Consider the following 19186-nt stretch of genomic DNA (forward strand, 5'->3'; position numbering starts at 1 on the left):
TTTTTATTCTTTATTCTCTAAACTTCTCTTCTCACTTCATTTCATTCATTTCGTCTTCCATCACTGATAGCCTTTCTTCTAGTTGACCGCATTGGCTACTGAGGCTTCTGCATTCGTCACATAGCTCTTGTGCCTTGGTTTTCAGCTCCATCAGGTCCTTTAAGGACTTCTCTGCATTGGTTATTCTAGTTATCCATTCGTCTAATTTTTTTTTCAAAGCTTTTAACTTCTTTGCCATTGGTTTGAATTTCCTCCTGTAGTTTGGAGTAGTCTGATCATCTGAAGCCTTCTTCTCTCAACTCATCAAAGTCATTCTCCATCCAGCTTTGTTCCATTGCTGGTGAGGAGCTGCGTCCCTTTGGAGGAGGAGAGGCGCTCTGATTTTTAGAGTTTCCAGTTTTTCTGCTCTGTTTTTTTCCCATCTTGTGGTTTTATCTACCTTTGGTCTTTGATGATGGTGACATACAGATGGGTTTTTGGTGTGGGTGTCCTTTCTGTTTGTTAGTTTTCCTTCTTACAGACAGGACCCTCAGCTGCAGGTGTGTTGGAGTTTGCTAGAGGTCCACTCCAGACCCCGTTTGCCTGGGTATTAGCAGCGGTGGCTGCAGAATGGCAGATATTAGTGAACCGCTAATGTTGCTGCCTGATCATTCCTCTGGAAGTTTTGTCTCAGAGGAGTACCTGGCCGTGTGAGGTGTCAGTCCACCCCTACTGGGGGGTGCCTCCCAGTTAGGCTACTCGGGGTCAGGGACCCACATGAGGAGGCAGTCTGCCTGTTCTCAGGTCTCAAGCTGCATGCTGGGAGAACCACTACTCTCTTCAAAGCTGTCAGAGAGGGACATTTAAGTCTGCAGAGGTTACTGCTGTCTTTTTGTTTGTCTGTGCCCTGCCCCCAGAGGTGGAGCCTACAGAGGCAGGCAAGCCTCCTTGAGCTGTGGTGGGCTCCACCCAGTTTGAGCTTCCTGGCTGCTTTGTTTACCTAATCAAATAACTAAATCTGCAGTGGCGGGTGCCCCTCCCCCAGCCTTGCTGCCACCTTGCAGTTTGATCTCGGACTGCTGTGCTAGCAATGAGCAAGACTCCATGGGCGTAGGACCCACGGAGCCAGGTGCGGGATATAATCTCCTGGTGTGCCGTTTTTTAAGCCCGTTGGAAAAGTGCAGTATTAGGGTGGGAGTGACCCGATTTCCAGGTGCTGTCTGTCACCCCTTTCTTTGACTAGGAAAGGGAATTCCCTGACCCCTTGTGCTTCCTGGGTGAGACGATGCCTCACCCTGCTTCAGCTCGCACATGGTGCACTGCACCCACTGTCCTGCACCTACTGTCTGGCACTTTCCAGTGAGATGAACCCAGTACCTCAGTTAGAAATGCAGAAATCACCTGTCTTCTGCGTCGCTCACGCTGGGAGCTGTAGAGCAGAGCTGTTCCTATTCAGCCATCTTGGCTCCTCCCCTTTCTCTATTATCTTAAGGGGTAAAATTAGATAACTGATTTGAAAACTTTTTTATTTAAAATGTAATCCTTTAATTCAATAAACTGCACTTTAGGGACACCTTTACTTTTGTCCCATAGATTTTGATAAGTTGAGATTCCATTTCTAAACAAAGTGTTTTCTAATGTTTTTGTGACTTCTTCTTTGACACTTTTGTTATTTAGAAGTCTCTTGTTTGATTTATAGATATTTGAAAAATTTTCCAAGGTCCTTCAATGACTAATTTCTAGTTTAAGTCCATTGTGATCAGAGAATGTACTGTATAACTTTATTTCTTTTACATTAGCATGAGGATTATTTATTACAAGAATAGAGTGTAGCTTGGCAAGTGTTCTATGTATACTTAAAAAAAATACGTATTGTGCTGTTGTTGCCTGGACTGTACCTTAAATATCAATAAGTAAAGATAGTTACTAGTGTTTTTCAGGTATTCTATATCCTTTTTGATCTTTTTTCTATTTTTTTAATGATTAGAAGAAGAAAAGTATTGAAATCCCCAACTATAATAATTAATTTCTCTATTTTTCTTTTCAGTTTTATCAGTTTTTAATTTAGCTATTTTAAAAGTTTGTAGTTTGGTGAATACACATTTAGGATTATGTCTTCTAGGTGAATTGATGCTTTATTTATCAAAAGATGTCCCTCTTTAACCCCGTTAATATCCCTTGTTTTAATGTATTTTGTCTGATATTAATTTAGCCACTCCAGGTATTTTACATTATTGTTTACATTATATATCTTTTTAAATATTTTGTTTTTTTGTGTTATCTATATCTGATATTTAATGTATGTTTCTTAAAGACAGCATAGAGTTTAGTCTTGCATTTCTGCCCCAAATCCAGTATGCCTGTCTTTTAATGTGGCTGTTTCAATTCTTCGTAGTTAATATAATTAGCAATATAATTGGATCTAAATCCACCATCTTGCTGCTTTCTATTTATTCCATCTGTTCTTTGTTCTTTTTCTTTCTGCCTATTTTTACAATATTACCTATTTTTTGTATTTTAATTCATCTTTATTGACTTAATTAGTTATAACTATAACCTTAGTTATTTTAGTAATTTATTTAGCATTTACAATATGTCTTCATCACAGTCTACTTCTTATTAATAGGTATACCACCTAATGTCTCATATAGGAACCTTCCAACGTGATCCTCCCAATTCAGCCTTTCCATTCTTTGTACTACAATTTTTACACATTTTACTTTGATAAATATTTAGTGCTATTATAACTTGTTACTATTATGCTTCAAGTCAAGAGTCAGCTTGCTTATTTTCCATAAAAGGCCAGATAGAAAAATATTTTTGGCTTTTTGAGCCATAATGTCTCTGTCACTACTCAACTCTTGTTATGGGTGAACACAGGCACAGATAATTAATAAGTGACTGGGTAAGGCTATATCCAAACAAACATTATTCATTAAAATAGGTAGGGGCTGCTTTACAGCCAGATGTAAGCAATCTTATTTATTGAAGCAAAACTGCTCCTCCCAAAATTTTCTCAAGTTTTTTTTTGAAAAATATTTTTTGCCTTGACACTTGAAAGATACTTCATCCCCCTTGCCCAATATAGAATTATAAGCTGTCTGTTTTTTTTTTTTTTTCTTATTCAACAGTTTGAACTAGTTACTCATTTCTCTCTGGCTTGTATATTTTCTAACAAGAGTATGGTATAATTCTTATATTTTTCTCTCTGTAAATAATTCTTCCTTCCTTCCTCCTCCCCTCTCTTCCTTTTTTTCCTTTCTGCCTCTCCCTTCCCTCTTCCCCTTCCTCTCTCTCCCTTTCTTTTCCTTTCAGTTATTCAAGATTTTCTTTTTGTCTTTCATTTTTTAGGACTTTGGCGACAATATATATTTTTGTCTTTATCATGCTTTGGGCATTCCGAATTTTTTTAGATCCAGGAGTTGAGGGATTTGCTTAATTTTGGAAAAATTTTGGCCATTATCTCTTCAAGTGTTACTTCCATTATCCACCCACTCCCCAGCCTCTTCTTCTGCATCTACAATTATGTTCTCATTAGACCATTGGCTGTTGTCCCATCATTCTTGGTAGCTGTGGTTTTTCCACCACATTTTTTGGTTTGTGTTTCTGTTTGACCTTTTTCTTCATGGTTTTGTCTAGTGGTATTGCTAAATCTAAAGAAAAGCCTCACAACTTTTCTGTCATTTTTTTTAAATCACCTGTTATTCCATTTGATACTTTCTTAGTTTTCATTTCTCTGCTGGAATTTCTTGCATTGTCCACCTTTTCCAATAGATATCATTTGCATAGTTGCCACTTTTCCTCTTTTTGTTCTACCAAAGGTAAAACCATTTTAGTGATCTGTTTATCCTGGAAGAGACTTGTTCCTTGTTGGAATTAATTTTTTCTGAATTACTTTAGACCTCAGCTAGGTTCAAGAAAAGTTATGATTTTGTAGATCATCTAGTTTTATTCTTGTAGTTAGTGTTAGAGTAATATTCTCTTGTATTTTTTCATATCCTATGTGGAGCCAAAGACCTTCTGAAGTGTTTGAATTATTTCTGAAGGATATTCTTTCTTTCACATTTTATGTTCCTTCTTTTCAAAGAGCTTATTAAGATTTTGTATCTCTTGGAATACTTCTTGACTTTTGGTCTACTTTCTGTGAGATCTTCTTTAATTTGTCTTCTAACTATATTTCTGAATTATTTTTCAATTTCTGCAGTGTTATTTTAATTTTTAATGGTTTTACCCTGTTCTCTAAATTTTGTTTGTGTAGTTTACTTTTTTAGATGTTAATATTTTAATGTGATAAAACAATTTATTGTACTTATTTTGAAAATTTACTCTGTGAATTGTCTTTGGTTTCTCTACATTCTCTTTTTATGTATGTTTTATTTTTTAAGTACTTTATCAAATTTACATTTCCATCTTTAAGAATGAGGCACTGAAATGCTGATAGAGAGCTCAGATGGTCAAGAACAGAAGGGGGTTGTGGGTAGTCTCACAGTTCATAATATAGCACTTCCACTTTCAACCATGGCTAGTGGTCCAAGTCCAGAGCCTCTGTTGTTAAACGGCTACATAGATTAAATATTTAGTCCTCTTTTGGGATGAACAGAATAGTATTCTTGTTGACAGGGTAGGAAAAGATATCTTACATACTAATCGTTTCTCCTAAAGTTTTCTAACTAATCCTTGCACTTTCAGCCCCAATCCACATTTTAGCCATCAATGGCAATTGCATTCCAACTTGTGGGCCTCTGAGGTTCTTGGATACACATCAGCTGGCTTGATCTCTTGACTTAATCTCTTGGAGTCTCTTGTTGATTCCCCTTTCCTCACTCTTTCTAAGTCAGGTTCCAGTCATCCATTGAGTTCACAGTTCCCACCATCTTGTGCACATTTCTTGCTGTCATTTCTCATTCTCTTTGACTTTGTGGTTTAATGCATTTTTGAACGTTGTTTCACTGTGATAGAAGTGAACTTTTTGAGTGGAGGTAAAAGTATAGATGTTCAAAATGCAACGAAATTGGTCCTCCAGAGCTGGAATTCCAAAGCAAGGCAAGGGATCCCAGACTTTGTGTTCCTTCATCAGCTGGCCATTGCCCAAGTGTGGCCCTCTGGAAGAGTACACAACCTTGGATGAGGCAGTGCTCTAAGGCTCAGGGAGATTCTCAGTGAGCAGCATGCTAGGGCAGTCAATAGACCCTAGTCCCCACAGGTGGGAGATAGGTGCATCATCCTCAAGAAAAATTGGGGTGTCATTGCTGACATCCATCACAGTGTTTATAGCTCCAGGCCCCGTTATCTGCATGTTTATTCTTACTCTTTTTCCATTGAAAATAGTACAAGAGGCCGGGCGCGGTGGCTCACGCTTGTAATCCCAGCACTTTGGGAGGCCGAGGCGGGCGGATCACGAGGTCAGGAGATCGAGACCACGGTGAAACCCCGTCTCTACTAAAAATACAAAAAATTAGCCAGGCGTGGTGGCGGGCGCCTGTAGTCCCAGCTACTCGGAGAGGCTGAGGCAGGAGAATGGCGTGAACCTGGGAGGCGGAGCTTGCAGTGAGCCGAGATTGTGCCACTGCACTCCAGCCTGGGCGACAGAGCGAGACTCCGTCTCAAAAAAAAAAAAAAAAAAAAAAAAAAAAAAAAAAAAAAAAAAAAAAAAGAAAATAGTACAAGAGGCCCCAATAAATCAAAGTTTTTAATGCTTGCCAGAAAAGGAGACAGCTGCTTGCAAAATTCATGTATGCTTCCCTTTTAGGCTTAGATATACTGTATATAAAACCAGTCCAATCACTGAAGATCAGCTTCCTTTGTCTTTGAATTGGGGCCAAAGAAGTTAAGAAGTTTCCCAATTTAGGCCCTTTGTAGTCAGCCCCTTTCCCTAGACCTTTGGCTGCAGGCAACTATTGGACTCCTTTATTCAATGTAATGTCATTTGCTTATTCCAGAATTTCAAATAAATGGAATCTTTCAATAATTATTTTGCTTGTTATCATTCAGCCTAATATTTTAAAGATTCATGCATGCTGTTGGGTATATGTGGAATTTATTTATTTTTTATTGCCGAAGAAGATTCTATTTTGGGATACACTTGATATGGTTTGGCTGTGTCCCCATCCAAATCTCATCTTGAATTGTAGCTCCCATAAATCTCTCAGGTTATAGGAGGGACCTAGTGAGAGATAATTGAATCATGGGGGTGATTTTCCCCATACTGTTCTCATGGTAGTGAATAAGTCTCATGAGAGCTGATGGTTTTATAAAGGGAAACCCCTTTCATTTGGCTCTCACCCTTCTCTTGTCTGCTGCTATGTGAGAAGTGCCTTTCACCTTCCACCATGATTGTGAGGCCTCCCCAGTCACATGGAACTGTGAAACCTCCTTCTTTTGTAAATTGCTCAGTCTTAGGTATGTCTTCATCAGCAGCATAAAAACGGACTAATACAATACTGCAACGTGCTTATCAATTGGGCTGATGAAGAACATTGAGTTCTTTCCAGTTTGGGGATGTAATGAATAAAGCTGTTTTTACCAATGTTGCATGAGTTGTACATGGCCATTATTTACTACTTTTCTTGATAAAATACATTTGTGCTCCCTCACAGCCAGCTACTTATTTATTTATTTATTTTTACCATCTCTTAAGAAATATCTAAGCATTTAGAAGAATCAGCTTTGCACTTCAGGCATGCACAGATGAGGGAAAGAAACATTTTACTGTAAGGATCTGAATAGTAAAAAACAGGCACAGAAAATACATAAACAACTGACTGTGTGGCTAGGTCCAAAAAAAAAGCTTATTTATATAAGCAGGAAATGGGCAGAATTTAATCCAGGAGCTACAGTTTGCTGTTCTTATTTAAAATTGCAAAATATTCCTTGACTTACAGTGCAATTATAATAAGTGTTTTCGTTTGTTAAGTATTCCCCGAATCATGAATTGGACAATAAATGGATGTTAGGAAATGAATGCTGGACACTACTGTGCAATGATAATTTCAGTGTGCAAAAATCTACTGTATCCACGCCATCTGAGAGAATGGGTTCCTCAAGTAAACATGTTTGTCTCCTCTCTTGCCTAACTATGCCTCCTGTTCAAGTTGTTCTTGTATACTGCAGTGGTGAAGGAATATTTCTAACTTTGACAAGGATAGAACTCATGAACTTTTATGGCATTAAAACTCAGCTCCCTCCAATTTTAAGGACATAGCCTAAGAGATGTGGAGAAGCATTTCCCTGGGGTCTAAACATTTTTGTTTGCCTCAAGAGCAGGTATTTGTGGTCACCTTTGTCCTCTGCCAGGACTGCTCAGTGTGTGCCTAGAGACAGAGGAGGGCATGTCTTCTTTAATACATCTATTGTTTGGGTGTCTGTGTTATGCAGAGTTTTCTATAATGCTGGGGCTCAGGGCAGAAGATTCCTGTTGCTTGAGTCTAAATGCAGTATCAATAAAATCAGAATCATCTTAAAGAACATAAATCAGGTCACTGTTCTTTGTTGCTGAATGTCTCCCAGTAGATTTCCATTACATTTAAAATGAAATCCACACTCCTTTCCCTGGCACGCAAGCTAACCATGTGTTGAAACTTGCTGGTTCTTGTAAATTAATCTGACCTCACTGTCTCCCAGCCCACCATCTTCCAGCCTGCTGGCTTTCCTCTTCTGTCTTGAAGAAATGGAGGAGGAAAAATAATCTTGGCTTTCTACGGGAGAAATATTTCTCCTCTTTTCATTTCTATATTTCAGGACATATGATAGTGTCTTGTAGACATAGGTTGTCAATAAGTATTTTTAAGTAAGTGAAAGATATTTTACAAAAGCAAAGGAAGGAGGGAAGTTTTCCATGGTGATGATATAGTTTGAGCATATTCTTGGTGGTGTGAAATTTATGTGAGGTTTTAAGGAATGACTTGCAAGGTTATAATAATGAGATTTATAAGAAGGATATGTTATATTTTAAGGTAGTTAGTGATGGTTTCATCAAAAAGATGAAAGAATCTATGATATTTACATTCTTGTGGATGTCTTAGAATCGTATGGTGTTTTGCAGTTTCCAAGTACTTTCACATATGTAATCTCATTTATGCGAGATCCCTGTTTTTCTAGCTTAATGCAGGCCAGGGATGCATAAAAGCTAAATTAGAGACAGAAGGAAAATAATTTCTTTTTCCAAGGATCCATATGTGTGCAATGAAAGAACAAAAGGAAGTTTTGTTTTTAAGAATCATCCTAGACCTTGCATTTTTATTCATTTCTGACAACAGAAAAGTGGCTATAGCTGCCAACTCAACAGTCTTTCCAAGTAAGCCCTTGAGTAAGAAGCCAAATGTCTTGTCTGTGAAAAAATATATATATATTGGCAGTTAGGCATCTGAATGCCACCTCCCGATAAGAAGGAAATGAACATGTGTGCATGTGATTTAATACTTTAAAATGTGGTCTCTCACATTGCTCTCCCAAGACTCATCACCCTGTATTTTGAGAGTACGTCTGAGTACCAGGGTTCATGCCAATCTCACAACTAAATACATACAAGTGCACTTAATTGTGATTAAAAACAATCACTCAGTCCATGTAGGTAACTAAAGTTTTTTTTTTTCCTTAGTAGTATATGTTCAATATTTCTAAACTGGCCAGGAGATCACACTAAAACGAACAAGGCACAGCTTGCAAAATGCCATTACTACTCTCAGGACAAACTAATGAGCAAAGAAAATAGGAGTTTCATTGGTTATGTGGGAAATCATTCTATACTATGCCAGGAAACATATTTATTTAGTATATGTACAGTGTATCAGCTTAATATAACCATTTGATTGAACAAACTATTTGCCTAAGTCAAACTTACCATTTCCTCCCTCCACTTCTTACAGTAGATTTCATCTAATCCTCATGCAAAAAAGTAGGTAATATCAACATTTATTAATAATGATTTTATTGGTTACAATGTTCTATACGTTCTTTGGTCTTTTGAAACTTTCTTCAGCTCTTACTCACTGTCATCCACTGGAATTGCACCATTAAGTTTTAGAAACTGTAGTTTTAACTGAAACATTTTTATTCAAACTTCTTGTGGTCACCTCATAATATTAAAATTCTATGACCTTAAAACTAGAAGGACTTCCAATAGCCATAATTAGATATTACATTAAATCATTATTAATCTCTGCATTCTCTATAAAATGTTTCATTTTCATACAAATGAAACATAGATTTTCCTTTCTGTAAATTACAGAATTTTCTACCTGTATCATGCGCAGGTGATGCCTTATTATCTATGATCTATATCTGAGCATCTTTGTACCTGTCCCCCTTACACATCTACACAAAATTGAAAACCTATGCAACTTCTCATTAACTTTCTCCTCTGACCTGCTAACATCATCCCTTCTAATCTTAACAACACTGGTGGTGGATATGTTTTCATACTTTCCTCCATTTTTACATAGTTTGTATGCAAATAATATTTATTATTAAATCAATAACTAACAATGTGTAACTACTTGTTGTGGGAAGTCAGGGACCCCAAATGGAGGGACCAGCTGAAGCAGCGGCAGAAGAACATAAACTGTGAAGATTTCATGGACATTTATCAGTTCCCAAAATTAATACTTTTATAATTTCTTACACCTGTCTTTACTGCAGTCTCTGAACATAAATTGTGAAGATTTCATGGACAACTGTCACTTCCCTAATAATACTCTTATAATTTCTTATGTCTGTCCTTACTTTAATCTCTTAATCCCATTATCTTCATAAGCTGAGAATGTACGTCACCTCAGGACCACTATTGATTGTAAAACATGTGTGTTTGAACAATATGAAATCAGTGCACCCTGAAAAAGAACAGAATAACAGCGATTTTCAGGGAAAAAGGGAAGATAACCATAAGATCTGACTGCCTGTGGGGTCGGGCAGAATAAAGCCATATTTTTCTTCTTGCAGAGAGCCTATAAATGGACATGTGAGTAGGAGAGATATCACTGAATTCTTTTCCCAGCAAGGAGTATTAATAATTAATACTCTAGGGAAATAATGCATTCCTGTGGGGAGGTTTATTAATGGCCACTCTGGGAGTGTCTGCCTTATGTGGTTGAGATAAGGACTGAAATATGCCCTGGTCTCCTGCAGTACCCTCAGGCTTACTAGGATTGAGAAATTCCAGCCTGGTAAATTCTAGTCAGACCGGTTCTCTGCTCTTGAACCCTATTTCCTGTTAAGATGTTTATCAAGACAATACGTGCACAGCAGGACATAGACCTTCATCACTAATTCTAATTTTGCCTTTGCCTTGTGATCTTTATCACCCTTTGGAGCATGTGATCTTTGTGACTTACTCCCTGTTCGTACACCCCCTCCCCTTTTAAAATCCCTAATAAAAACTTGCTGGTTTTGCAGCTCAGGGTCGTCATCATGGTCCTACCAATATGTGATGTCACCCCCGGAGGCCCAGCTGTAAAATTCCTCTCTTTGTACTCTTTCTCTTTATTTCTCAGGCTGGCCAACACTTAGGCAAAATAGAAAGAATCTACACTGAAATACTGGGGGCCAATTCCCCCGATAACTAGTGTTGATTTTTCATATTCAATTCTAAGTTCTGAGAAGCAATGAACTACATCAATCTAATTATACCATGGTTGGCCCATTCTTACCACAGTTCTTGGTACGTACAAAGCAAGTTAGCTAAAAATATTGGTAATATTGTATTCTGGGAACCAATCTATGTATTTTGCCTCGGTTAATTCAGTTAATATTTAGAAAACCATTTTGAGACAGGCTGTTATTATCCGTATTTTAAGATCTTAAAAGAATAAAGTGGGCCTGGCGCAGTGACTCACCCCTATAATCCTAGCACTTTGGGAGGCCAAGGTGGGTGAATCACCTGAGGTCAGGAGTTGGAGACCAGCCTGGTCAACACGGTGAAACTCCATCTCTACTAACAATACAAAAATCAGCCAGGCATGCTGTCAGGCACCTGTAATCCCATCTACTAGGCTGAGGCAGGAGAATCACTTGAACCTGGGAGGTGGAGTTTGTAATGAGCTGAGATAGTGCCATTGCACTCCAGCCTGGGTGACAGAGAGAGACAGTACCAAAAATAAAAAATAAAGAAATGTAGAAACTGAAGGAAAAATTAAGTAATTTGATCAAGACCTCAAAACTGTTTTGTGGAAAGTTCATGAGATATAATGTGTTCTTCATAAATACTTTAATGGACAAATAAATTGTGAAAAATTGCATAAGAAGGTGAAGATAGCTGATTTTGCAATAAATGTGTATAGCTTACAAGTATACATATGTATTCCTTGAACAATGAAGTCTTTCAAAATTAACAGATTACTTACGATGGCAATTTGCTGTCTGTAGAATATTGATATATTCTATTTAGTCTACAGGTAAAAATTTTACCTTCAACTCATCTCAAAATAGGTTAATATAAATAATATACATTGAAAAACAAATTTTGCTCTCTGTATAAGAATCAGACTATGGCAGAGGGATAGTATTAACTGGTGACCCATAATTATAATTTGTACTTTGTAAAACTTTCCTGGAAATGGGAGAAAACTGATTGCCACCTCTAAAAATTCTCCTGCCCTACCATTGTGAATATTTGGAAGGCCTCTTTTTTCTTGGCTTTTTAGACATTCCAAGATCTAATTCAATTTCAAGATTCAATCCAAGATGTACAAAAGGAAGAAATTCTGAATTTATATTGGAGCTATGAAATATGCAGAAGCCCTTGTTTCTGTACAGTGTAATAATCAATCAATTCCTTCCTAAAGCAGAGGCAACTAACTGCATTTTTCTTTGCAGAACGCTTGGCATCCTCAATCTGATATTAGAGATTCAGAAACTACAGTTCCATGAATTTGAGTGTCTCACCCAAAGTCAATAACTCCTTAGATCAAGTCTGGATAACTAATGTCTTTCCCAACTGTATTTCACAATTTTATTGTCATTTTTTGTAACTATTAATTTCAGTGATCCATCATTAATATAATTATATTTGAGAATGTAAAAATGTTACATCACTTTACCTGGAGAGCTCTTTAATTTCTTTCAGCTTAGATACTGCCAAAATAATAAATAGGCAACATGAAATACTATTTACTTAAATGGTCTCATGTATATTGTGCTGGGATACACAATATAAAAATATCGCTTGCAGCTGCCACTGTATACACAGGTGATCACATGAATTAGATCTTGGTAGAAACATTTGTTTGGAAGTGCTGTGTGTAGGAAGCTGAGAAGTCAAGGGGAAGAAAGTTCTGTTCTCTTTTTTGCTTCACTCCCAGACTGCTTCTGCCCTTAGCAGTGCCTCTGCTCATCAGCACCAGTGAGTTCACAAACCAGTTCTTTCAATAGAAAAATCATCAATCATAAAAACAAGCAAGAGCCCCTCAAATGCTTGTCACTGTCTTACCTTCTGCTGTCGTGGGAGAGAACCGACTCCACTTAGAGATGCAATAATCAGCAACTTTCCTTTGTGCAGCAGATGGTGTTGACAGAGCTTATTCACAATGGTTGGGTATCACTGCAAATTAAGAACAGAGTCCTTTCTATCTATTATGCTGCTTTTTGTTTGTTTGTTTGTTTTATATTTTACCGTGAGTTCTCTATTATGTTGCAGGCATGAAACTGAACAGCAATTATAGTTCATTTGTGCTCACAGAATGCTAGTGTTCTAGATATGAAATTCCATGCTTTACATAAAATAGACTTAAACTCTAGAATAGTGCCACTTTTTTACCGATTATATTCAAGGGCTCCGCCTTTCCAATAGGTGTGTTTTTTCATCTAACTGAGGCTTATTCTTTTAAAAATAATTTTAAATCTACTTTTATTTTAAATAAAATATTCCTGAAGTATTACAACATTCCTGGAATAAACAAATGAAATGTATAATGTATTGTGAGTTGGGGTTTAAGTCATGAACAGATAACATTTTACTAGTTTGAAAATCCTGATGTCCTTTGGGGCTACACAAATGTATGAGCTGTTCCTGTCAATTCCTAATTTTCCTAGATTGGTATACATGTTTAGTTGTTTAATTTGCTTTTTTTTTTTTTAGTGTATCAGTGTGTAACTGACATACTACAAACTACATATATTTAAAGGGAACAATTCAATAAGTTTGACCCACCATATACTGTTGTGAAACCATCAGCATGATCACAAAAATGAAATCAATCACCCTGAACAGTTTCGTCATGCCCTCCTGCCTTTCCTTCTCAAACCACCATCCATCCCCAGACAACCAGTGATCCACTTTCCCTACTATAGATGAGTTTGTATTTCTTAAAAAAATATAGAAATGGAACCATGCAGCATGTATATGTTTTAGTCTGGCTTATTTAGCACAATTATTTCAAGATTCATCCACATTGTAGAGCACGTCTGCTATTTATTCATTTTAATTGCTGAGTATTCCATTGTATTAACTTTGTGCAAAAGTAATTGCGGTTTTTGATCACTTGTGTATGTCTTTTTGTGAACATAAGCTTTTATTTCTCTTGGGTAAATATGAAGAAATGGAATGAATATGATTGATATATTTGCTAGAGAGATCATAAAACCATTTGATATTTTCTAAATATTTTTTCGTATTCTACTTAATCTGGAGGCTGGCTACTAAAATTATTTTGCTTTTACCATCATTGTATTTTGGCTTTAATATTTAAGTAGTGATTAGAATTTAAGTTGAACTGTAGGAGTTTAAAATATTTGTAAATATCTCCTGCTATATTCAAGACAAATATGTGCAAAATTATCTTAATTTGTCAAAATTTTTATTTCAAATTACTTTGACTTAGAATCTACAAAATCTCCAATACATATTTTAAATACATTTTAAAATTTAAGGCATTTATTTTAGAATGATGTATTCAAAATCAACCTAGTTTAAATCTATAAACACATTTCATTTGAGAGAACTCAATATGTGATCTTTAGGTGATGAAATTATAGACACCATTTTTATAATAGCTCTATGATTCTTTGTTTGCATAAAAGTAATTTCAAAAAGAAACTGACTCTAAGGGATATAAAGAAATACTAGTGAAATTTCCCCTAACAGTTCACAATCATTTTGAGGTATTGTTCTTAAATATATTATCTTTCTATAGGTATATGTTCTTAAATAGTTATTAGTTTGATCAAAAAATATTTCATAGTGGATCCATTGAGGATTCCTTAATATTCTTTACTTTTATGTAAAGCATTTGGCAAAATTTATTTGGATTATTCTCAAGATTTAGAGTCTGAAGTTTTAAGCTAACAGAGACTCCAGAGTTCATTTAGTCTAGTCTCTTCATTTTACAAATGATTATGGTAAAGGGGCTCAAAATCAAATGATTAATTGGTAGCAGTTTGTTTTCACACATGGCACGTGGTGTTTGGCATTGAAAACTTGTGTTCTGATCGCATATTCTCTTTGAACTCTGTTTTTCTCACATACAAAGTAGGTGATGGGGGCTATGTATGTTCATATCCCTTCTGGCTTTAAAATCTATAAGACTCAAGAGAGCAAAGTACCTTATATTTTCTGGTCTTTGATGAATTTTCATATATGAGAGTGATAATCCCTTTGTATAATTGTGAGATAACCTATTATTTTATAAATTCATCAGATATTTAATAGGTAGTTAAAATATGAAAGGCATTATGTTAGATACTAAGAACCATTTCATGACACTCTGAAATCATATTGAATCAAATAACATTTATAATATCATTAATATTATTTTTTTCAATTTAGCATCTGGACCTCATTATCTGAATGAGCATTTACATAAAGCATGATATACAACCTTAAAAATGTGGGGCTGCCCTTCTGAATCAACGTTTTGTTCTTTCAGTTTCCCTGTTGCTCCTGTGGCTTTCCTTGAGTCATTTGCAGAGAATCTTTCTCTGGAATACATTGGATGTAGTTGTATCTTATGCACTGGTTTTATGACAAGGGGATCCGTGGTCAAAACAGGATAAGAAATTTCACCATGGAAAAGGAGGTGGGACAATAGCTCTGTTCTCTTCATTGATTTCAAATCCTGTAAATATTTTATTAAATTATACCACTCTCAGGATAATCTTCATATCTCACAGCTTTTGACAATGAGATAGATTTTTTAGCATGTATATTCTTTACATAATTCATTATATTTTGTAGGATTTTTAAGCCATGAAAGAAACTACGTGAGTTAAAAATCTGTATGTAAAATAGTTTTGCATAATATTCATTGGTGTGCAGAATCTCTGCTTTGCTGTTAAACCTACAACACCATTATAAAATAATACATCTTTTGAAATAGTCTCATCTAGCCTACTGAAGATAACTTTGCCTATAGAGTTGAAAAATTAATACATAAATGATCTTTAACACAAATAATGTTCAACTGACTCTACTTTCATGAACAATTCAGCTATTTATTCCACGGGACTTGTTCATGATTAAAGAAATTCAATTCTAATATTGGAACAGAAACCTTGTCACACAACTTATACCCACTCTTTTCATGGGTTACACATATTCTCCCAAGTGATATCCTAATGGCACACGTAAAATATGCAAAACAGAGACTCTACAATTGTTATTGAGAGATGATTATTTAAATTTATGCCAAACATTTTAAATCTGAGAGTTACCAAGCCATTTATATTTTCATATGTTTCATCTGTATCTGAGACAACTCAAAGCCAGTTATGAAAATATATGTCCTAAGGAACAGCCTCCAATAAGCATTTCTCTTCCACTCTGAGGTGATACAGAATGGTCCAAGAGAATGGTATTTTCCTTAAGAAAGAAGTAGAAAAATGTTCTAACCATTAAGTGGTTTTTCATATTCTTTAATAACAAACAAAGCAAAACAAATGACGCTCATTTTCAAAACAGAGTATAATACACATACAATAAATAGAATAAAACTATAGCTACAGCTTAATGAATTATCCCAAAGTAGTCATTCATACAACTATCACCAAGATCAAGAAGAAAATACAGATTTTTGCCACTACTCCAAAGAATTCTTTCTATTGTCTCCTTCCCATCTCTATGCCCTGCTGTGAATAAAAGTAATCACTACCCTGGGTTAGCGCAGTGACACGGCTCATGCCTGTAATCCCAGCACTTTGGGAAGCTGAAGCAGGTGAATCACTTGAGGTCAGGAGTTCGAGACCAGCTGGGCAACACAGTGAAACCCCGTCTCTACTAAAAATACAAAAATTTGCCGGGCGTGGTGGCGGGCACCAGTAATCCTACCTACTCAAGAGGCTGAGACAGGAGAATTGCTTGAACCCGGGAGGCAGAGGTTACAGTGAGCCAAGATTGTGCAACTGCCCTCCAACCTGGGTGATGGAGTAAGACCCTGTCTCAAAAAAAATAAAGAAAAAAAAGTAACCACTAAGCTGACTTTTATGGTAGCTACCGCATTGCTTTCTCTCTTCTCAAGGTTTTTAGTTTTACTAAATATACATGTCTCTTCACGCTACAATTTAATAATGTCTATTTTATCTCTGTGTAAATGGGACCATTCCGTGTATTATATTCTCTATTACTTCTTCCACTCAATATTATGTTTGTGGAACAAACCACATTTTTGGATGTAGCATATTTCATTCAGTCTTCAAATCTGTATATTATTATACTGCTGAATCAAGCATGATATATTTGACAGGGTACTAGGTTTGTTTCTCATTGTTAGCTGTTACGAGAGATGCATCATAAACATTGTTGTATGTGTGCCCTTGGGGCACATGCCCATGTATTTCTGTTAGATACGACCCAGGAATAGAATTGAGGATTATAAGCTAATGCAGATTTCATCATATGTAGACAATGCCTAATCATTTTCCCAAGTTGATGCACACTAAGAATGCACATTCTCATTTATGCACATTCTGGCTAAACACAACGCTTGTTTGTCTTACACTTAGACATCCTGTTGTGTATATAGTCATACATCATTCTGGAGTAAGTCTGTAATTGCATAATGCCTAATGAACACAAGCACCATTTTGTCTTTATTGGCCATTGTATTCGCCTCTTTTGCAAGGTATCCATTTTAATTTCAGTACACTTCCTACGAGATTAGTTTTCTGTATTTTATTGACTGGAAGCATCTCTTCATATTATGGACATGAGTATTTGTCAAGTATTTATAAGGCATATAAATAATTCCAGCAAAACTGTAACATGCTCTTAACATGTTCTTTTATTCCTTTAATAGTGTCTTACTAATTTTTAATTTCTCCAGATTTTCAATCTTTTCTTCTATGGTCAGTTCTTCTTGCATTCTATGTAATGTATATTTCTATACATTATATATGTTCTCTTCTAAAGTTTTGTTTTTACGCTAGCATGTCTAGATTTGTAAATCTAGAGTGAAAGTTCCTGTATGATGTGATATAGGAAATAATTTTGTTAATTTCTATTTGGGTGTCAGTTTTCTACAGAATCATTGATTGAAAACACTACCCATTTTTGACTATTCTGCTTGATGAATTTTGATTATTTGTGAGTATGAGTTTTGGTCTCTTTATTCTTTCATTTTTTAATTTATATTTTATTCTTTATACCATATCACAAACTCTCAATTAATATAGTATAGTTTTTTTAAAATCCTCATTTTTTTGTCTTAAATTCAAAAGTGTCTTGACCATTTTTGGCATGTTCTTCTTCTACATAAAGTTTAGACTGATCATGTCGCTTTCCACAAAAACCTAATTGGATTTTATTAAGATAACATTAAATAAATAGGTAATTTGGAAATACTTAACTTTTTTTGAGACAGAATCTTGCTCTGTCACCCACGCTGTAGTACAATGGCATGATCACCCAAGTACATTTTTTATAGAGACAGGGTCTCACATGTTGCTCAGGCTGGTCTTGAACTCGTGTCCTCAAGTGTTCCTCCCACCTCAGCCTCCCAAAGTGCTAGGATTACAGATGTGCACCACTGTGTCCAGCTAAATTAACATTTTATAATATTGAGTCTTCCAATCCACACACATGAAACATTTCTCTATTTATTTTAATCTTTAATTTTTCTCAAAAAAGTTTTGTAATTATCTGCATAGATATTTTGCCCATATTCAGTTACATTTATACATAGATATTTGACATTTCTGACTTAATTTTTAAATTTATTTCATTTTATTTTTACTCTGTTTTAACTTAATCTAGTAAAGAGGTAAAAATAGTGACCTTATATTTAACGTAATTGCTACACTTATTAATTATAACTTATCTATTAATTTCTGAATTTTATGTTAATACAAAGATTTTTAATATTGCCTTCCTAATTCTTACAATTTGAATCAATGTCTAATAGCAGCGACTGAGACCTCTGGTTCAGTCTTGAGTAGCTGTAGTGTCAATGTTCTTCTTTGTCTTTTTTTTTTCTCAAAATGAGTTTTCAATATGTTGATCTCAATTATGCTGCTTGCAGAAAGCTTTTACATTTAACTTTTATTAAGATTTATTAATAAAGTCCCACAGTAATCTTGGTTTGCAGAGACTTTCTATTTTGATTGGATCTTGAATTTATCTTGGCCTCCGTTGACTGGATCATATATTTTTATCACTTTTTCTGATGATGTAATGGTTACTTCACCTGAATTTTTTTTTTAAATACTAAATCAAACATCTAAGGATTCCTCTAATAAAGTCTCTTTTGCTTAAATACACTGATATTTTTATAAATAAATAATTTATTTTTAAATATTTTGTATTGGAGCTTTGCTTTTATTTTCATGAATAGATTAGCCTGGGATTTTCCAGTTCATGTGTCCTTTTAAGGTTCTGGTATTCCTATTGTGTTGAACTCATAAATGAGTTGTGTGTGTATATATATATATACCTACCTATTTATTTATCCATCCATCCATCTATCTATATTTGGAGAGATGAGTGCAGTAGGCAGAATAATGGCTCCCTAATAGTGTCCATGCTCTCTAATCCTTGGAACCTCTGACTAATGTTACTTTATAAGGCAAGGGTGACTTTGTAGATGTGATCAAGGTTGAGGACCATGAAATGAGAGAAGTCAGCCAAGATTATTCAGGTGAATTTAATATGACTACATAAATACTCAAAAGTAAAGAACCCATACTAACCGCAAAGAATAAGAGAGATGGGAGCACGGGTGGAAGGAGACACGTCTTTGCTGGTTTTAAAGATGGAAGAAAGTGACATCAGCCAGGCAATATGGGGAGG

The 19186-nt window shown here is 35.6% G+C and overlaps 1 long non-coding RNA gene across 1 annotated transcript in view; it reads right to left on the reverse strand.

Moving 5' to 3' along the window:
• Positions 1-14939, reverse strand: part of LOC131381485 (uncharacterized) — a 262967-nt gene extending 248028 nt beyond the window's left edge. The window contains exons 1-2 of the long non-coding RNA XR_009210254.1: positions 14787-14939; positions 12401-12511 (exon numbers count right to left, since the gene is read on the reverse strand). This is a non-coding gene — a long non-coding RNA (uncharacterized LOC131381485). The remainder of the gene's footprint in view (positions 1-12400; positions 12512-14786) is intronic.
• Positions 14940-19186: the final 4247 nt, after the last annotated feature.

The sequence above is a fragment of the Hylobates moloch genome, unplaced genomic scaffold (genome assembly GCF_009828535.3).
Source record: "Hylobates moloch isolate HMO894 unplaced genomic scaffold, HMol_V3 SCAFFOLD_2, whole genome shotgun sequence".
Taxonomy (NCBI): Eukaryota; Metazoa; Chordata; class Mammalia; order Primates; family Hylobatidae; genus Hylobates; species Hylobates moloch.